Source organism: Phocoena phocoena, chromosome 7 (genome assembly GCF_963924675.1).
Source record: "Phocoena phocoena chromosome 7, mPhoPho1.1, whole genome shotgun sequence".
Lineage (NCBI taxonomy): Eukaryota > Metazoa > Chordata > Mammalia > Artiodactyla > Phocoenidae > Phocoena > Phocoena phocoena.
Genome location: NC_089225.1, coordinates 60,839,968 through 60,846,351, shown reverse-complemented (window position 1 = coordinate 60,846,351; position 6,384 = coordinate 60,839,968). Strand labels below are relative to the sequence as shown.

Sequence of the window (6,384 nt, the reverse complement as noted above, 5' to 3'; positions counted from 1 at the left end):
ATTGCTTTTGCTGCATCCCATAGGTTTTGGGTCGTCGTGTTTTCATTGTCATTTGTTTCTAGGTATTTTTGATTTCCTCTTTGATTTCTTAGTGATCTCCTGGTTATTTAGTAGTGTATTGTTTAGCCTCCATGTGTTTGTATTTTTTACACATCTTTTCCTGTAATGGATAACTAGTCTCATAGCATTGTGGTCAGAAAAGTTACTTGATACAATTTCAGTTTTCTTAAATTTACCAAAACTTGATTTGTGACTCAACATATGATCTATCCTGGAGAATGTTCCATGAGCACTTGAGAAAAATGTGTATTCTGTTGTTTTTGGATGGAATGTCCTATAAATATCTATTAAGTCCATCTTGTTTAATGTATCACCTAAAGCTTGTGTTTCCTTATTTATTTTCATTTTGGATGATCTGTCCATTGGTGAAAGTGGGGTGTTAAAGTCCCCTCCTATGAATGTGTTACTGTCGATTTCCCCTTTTATGGCTGTTAGTATTTGCCTTATGTATTGAGGTGCTCCTATGTTGGGTGCTTATGCGGGCTGCATAGGGTGTCCAGCACTGTAGCTTGCTGGTCACTGAGTGAAGCTGGGTGTTGGTGTTGAGATGGAGATCTCCGGGAGATTTTTGCCATTTGATATTACGTGGAGCTGGGAGGTCTCTTGTGGACCAGTGTCCTGAAGTTGGCTCTCCCACCTCAGAGGCACAGCACTGACTCCTGGCTGCAGCACCAAGAGCCTTTCATCCACACGGCTCAGAATAAAAGGGAGAAAAAGAAAGAAAGAGAGAGAGAGAGAGAGAGGGAGGGAGGGAGGAAGGAAGGGGGAAGGAAGGAAGGAAGGAAAGAAAGAAAGAAAGAGGATAAAATAAAATATAGTAAGGTAAAATTAAAATAAAAAAATAATTATTAAAAAAAATTTTTTAGGTAAAAAAAAAACAGAGAGATACAGCCCTAGGACAAATGGTGAAAGCAAAGCTATACAGACAAAATCTCACACAGAAGCATACACATACACACTCACGATAAGAGGAAAAGGGGAAAAAATCATAAATTTTGCTCTCAAGTCCACCTCCTGAATTTGGGATGATTCGTTGTCTATTCAGGTATTCCACAGATGCAGGGTACATCAAGTTGATTGTGGAGCTTTAATCCGCTGCTTCTGAGGCTGCTGGGAGAGATTTCCCTTTCTCTTCTTTGTTCTCACAGCTCCTGGGGTTCAGCTTTGGATTTGGTCCCGCCTCTGCGTGTAGGTCGCTGGAGGGCGTCTGTTCTTCGCTCAGACAGGATACAGTTAAAGGAGCCGCTGATTCGGGGCTCTGGCTCACTCAGGCCGGGGGGGGGGGGCATGGAGTGCGGGGCAGGCCTGTGGCGACAGAGGCCGGTTATGACGTTGTACTAGCCTGAGGCGCGCCGTGCGTTCTCCCGGGGAAGTTGTCCCTGGATCCCGGGACCCTGGCAGTGGCGGGCTGCACAGGCTCCCCGGAAGGGAGGTGTGGAGAGTGGCCTGTGCTCGCACACAGGCTTCTTGGTGGTGGCAGCAGCAGCCTTAGCGTCTCATGCCCGTTTCTGGGGTCCGTGCTGTTAGCCGCGGCTCGCATCCGTCTCTGGAGCTCTTTTAAGCTGTGCTCTTAATCCCCTCTCCTTGCGCGCCAGGAAACAAAGAGGGAAGAAAAAGTCTCTTGCCTCTTCGGCAGGATAAGACCAACTTTTTGATCTTTCTTATTGTGATAGAAGTATCACACGTGTCTAAAATAAACTTTTCGTATTTAATGTGCCATTAAATGTGAGTGACTATTAGTACACCTGTAAACAATTGTAGAAAGGAATTAATTCAATCTTACTACTAAAGCACCTGTAACTGGAGGTAGTAAAAAAGTAGGACAAAGAGAAGCCTCAAATTTTAAGCAGCACTTCCTTGTCCCCCATGTCCCCGATGTAGGTTTGCTTGCCTTTGTAACTCAAGGAACACAGACGCTAATCCATCAGAACGGGTTGTTTGGGTCAGCGCATTCTTCCTTGTGCACTTCCTGAATTTGCTTTTCTACTTCTCTGTGTAAAAATAGCTCAATGATAAGCCTATATTTCACTTTGAAACACTTTATGAGTGGAAGGGACTTTATAGCTATACTATTACCACATGTTACTGTGCTAATTATCTCCTTGAGAGCAGAGATTCTGTCTATTGCATGCATTGCTATAATCCCAGTGCTTGAATTGTGTTTAACACAGTAAGAATACACAAAAAAATTTAATGAATTATAAGAGACCTTAATTTTACTCTTTTCTCTCACAAAGGACTATTACATTAGTCTTGAAAACTGTACCCATTTCTCAAATAACCCCCAATAAGTCCTTCCTTTGGTAACTGGTCCAATGGAGTATAAACAAAGTCTGACAGCAACCACAGTTGTGTAGATGGAGACACTGAACCCAGTGTAGGTTTCAGTCGTAGATTACTGAGAATTTATTAGTAGTTTATGTGAACCACAATCTCCAAAAGTACAGGAACCATAACTGTCTTGTTGGTCACCACCGTTTAGCCATCACCTAGCACAATGCCTGGCAAAAGTCTCCACTCATTAGATATTTGTTGAGCCAATAAGCAATGATAGAATCCCAAATTATAATCATTTAGCACAGTATTCAGCACCGAGCATATGCTTAATAAATATTTATTGAATTGCTATGACTATAATGTTCAAAAAGAGAATCACACCATGCATTCCAAAACTAAGTAGGCATTATATTTGAATCATCAGCTGTTTTGGATTATCTGTGGGACTCCTCCCCACTGTTAAGGTGGTAAATTAAGATCTTACTGCATCAGCAAACTCCCCAAATCTGAGTAGTATTTGGTTTCCACTGGGCTAGCTTACTACTATATGCCAACTATGGAATATTTAATTTTAAAGCTAATGCTTAGCATGATATCACATATTGTCCAGTATTGTTCACTAATCCAATAACGTGGACTCTTTCCAGAGTAGTATATTAGCTATTTACTAACTGGTCTCTTCCTCCCCTCCCCTCCCTTCCCCTCCCCTCCCCTCCCTTTCCCTCCCCTCCCTTCCCCTCCCCTCCCCTCCCTTCCCCTCCCCTCCCCTCCCCTCCCTTCCCCTTCCCTTCCTTTCTTCCTTCCTTCTTAACTCTGAATGTCATATAAGGATGTAAATGCCAAAAGGCAAGTATCTTGACCATACTGCAAAGTCTAAAAACGTCCAAACACAGTGAGTAGATAAGCAGCTTTGGAGGACAGACACTTGACCTTGTGTCTGTAATATATATGGTCCATCTTCCCTGCTCTTGAGCTCTCTGTATGCACCACATCAAGATGACACAAGCTTCAAGATTTTATTCATTCATTCCGTCTAATTCCCATAAGAATTAAAGTGGTTTGATTTTGGTTCTAAAAACATAACAATACATCAACATGTTTCATATGAGGTCAAGTGAATCTAAAAGCATATATACAGGCCCTAACGAGCCGGCCGGCCGGCCTGGCTCCCCTCCCTGGCCCCGACAGGCGGGCCGGTGGGCTGCCCTGAGGACGGGGGAGGGGAGGACCGGGCCGGCCCGCAGTCAGACTATGATGCCGAACTTCTGCACGGCCCCCAACTGCACGCGGAAGAGCTCGCGGTTGGACCTGGCCTTTTTCAGGTTGCCGCGGGATCCAGCCAGATGCCAGAAGTGTGTGGAGAATTGTAGGAGAACCGACTTAAAAGATAAAACACCCGATCAACTAGATAAACATTATCGATTGTGTGCCAAACACTTGGAGACTTCTGTGATCTGTAGAACTAGTCCTTATAGGACAGTTCTTCGAGATAATGCAATACCAACAATATTTGATCTTATCAGCCATTTGAATAATCCAGTAGACAGTAGAGAGTAGACAGTAGACACAGAAAATGAATAAAAGAATTGAGTGAAGATGAAATGAGGACGCTGAAACAGAAAAAAATTGATGAAACTTCTGAACAGGACCCAAAACATAAGGAAATAAACAACAGCAATGCTCAAGACCCCAGTGCAGAAGAAGGGGGTGAAGAGCAGGAGGAAGACATTTTACCTTTAACCCTTGAAGAGAAGGAAAACAAAGAATACTTAAAATCTTTATTTGAAATTTTGATTCTTATGGGAAAACAGACCATACCTCTGGATGGACATGAAGCTGATGAAATCCCAAAAGGTCTCTTTACTCCTGATAACTTTCAAGCCCTGCTGGAGTGCCGGATCCATTCTGGTGAAGAGGTTCTGAGAAAGTGCTTTGAGACAACGGCAGTGAACACATTATTCTGTTCGAAAACACAGCAGAAAAAGATGCTAGAGATCTGTGATAGCTGCATTCGAGAAGAAACCCTCAGGGAAATGAGAGACTCTCATTTCTTTTCCATCATCACGGATGATGTGGTGGACATAGCAGCGGAAGAGCACCTGCCTGTGTTGGTGAGGTTTGTTGACGAATCTCACAACCTGAGAGAGGAATTTGTGGGCTTCCTGCCTTATGAAGCTGATGCAGAAATTTCGGCTGTGAAATCTCACACTACAGTAACTGAGAAGTGAGGATTAAACATGGAGTACTATCGTGGCCAGGCTTACAATTGTGTCCAGTGGATTTTCTTCCAAAATGAAAGTTTTTGCTTCTAGACTTTTAGAGAAATATCCACAAGCTATCTACACACTCTGCTCTTCCTGTACCTTAAATATGTGGTTGGCAAAATCAGTGCCTGTCATGGGAGTATGTGTCCCATTAGGATCAGCTGAGGAAGTTCTTTCTTCCATCGATCAGCACAACTGCTTTTAGAGCTTGACAGTGTAATTTCTGTCCTCGTTCAGAACAATGAAGAAAGGGGCAAAGAACTGAAGGAAATTTGCCATTCTCAGTGGCCAGGCAGGCATGATGCTTTTGAAATCTTAGTGGACCTCCTACAAGCACTTGTTTTATGTTTAGATGGTATAATAGTGACACAAATGTTAGATGGAATAACTGCATGGCTGGCCGAGCATTTGCACTCTGTAGTGTGGTAACAGATTTTGATTTCATCGTTACCATTGTTCTTTAAAATGTCCTATCTTTTACAAGAGCCTTTGGGAAAAATCTTCAGGGGCAGACCTGAAGGTCATCAGACCTCTGATGTCTTCTTTGCAGCTAGTCACGGCAGGGCTACATTCACAAAATGAAGTGATGGAAAATATCGAAGTTTATCATGAATTTTGGTTTGAGAAAGCCACAAATTTGGCAACCAAACTTGATATTCAGATGAAACTCCCAGGGAAATTTCTCAGAGCTCATCACAGTAACCTGGAATCTCAGCTAACCTCTGAGAGTTACTACAAAGAAACTCTAAGTGTTCCAACAGTGGAACACATTATTCAGGACCTGAAAGATATATTCTCAGAACAGCACCTCAGAGCTCTTAAATGCTCATCTCTGGTACACTCTGTCATGGGACAGCTCAAATTCAATACATCAGAGGAGTATCACGCTGACATGTACAGAAGTGATTTACCTAATCCTGACACACTCTCTGCTGGGCTGCGTTGTTGGAGAATCAAGTGGAAACACAGAGGGAAAGATGTAGAACTTCCACCCACTACTTATGAAGCCCTTCATCTGCCAGACATCAAGTTTTTTCCTAATGTTTATGCATTATTGAAGGTTCTGTATATTCTTCCTGTGATGAAGGTTGAAAATGAACACTATGAAAACGGGCAAAAGCATCTCAAACCATACCTGAGGAACACTTTGACAGACCAAAGGTCAAGTAACTTGGCTTTGCTTAACATAAATTTTGATATAAAACATGATTTGGATTTAATGGTGGATAAGTGTACAAGTAAGTACACAAGTGTATAAGTAAGTCAGAGCTTCCTACAGATAATTCAGAAACCAATGAAAATACCTGAGACTTTTTTTTTAACATCTTTATTGGAGTATAATTGCTTTACAATGGTGTTAGTTTCTGCTTTATAACAAAGTGAATCAGCTATACATATACATATATCCCCATATCTCCTCCCTCTTGTGTCTCCCTCCCACCCTCCCTATCCCACCCTGCTAGGTGGTCACAAAGCATCGAGCTGATCTCTCTGTGCTATGTGGCTGCTTCCCACTAGCTATCTATTTTACATTTGGTAGTGTATATATGTCCATGAAGATACCTAAGAGACTTTTAAAATAGGCTTTCTCTTATATATGATATTTGAAAAAAACTGTAAGAAATTTGAAAATATCTTACAGAAAAGTTGTAAGGTGTACTTAGGCCACTTAATCACTGAATATCTTGACCTGTAGGCCCCCCATTGAGTACATTAGTCATTGATAATCTGCCTGTTTAAATGGCCCGTTTCAACTCCCATACTTTGGAGACCTAACTGTTCT

At 42.2% G+C, this 6,384-nt stretch overlaps 1 pseudogene; it reads left to right on the top strand.

The window, feature by feature from the left end:
- The first annotated feature begins 3,591 nt into the window (after window positions 1–3,591).
- LOC136125983 (52 kDa repressor of the inhibitor of the protein kinase pseudogene) lies at window positions 3,592–5,909 on the top strand (annotated as a pseudogene).
- The last annotated feature ends 475 nt before the right edge of the window (window positions 5,910–6,384 follow it).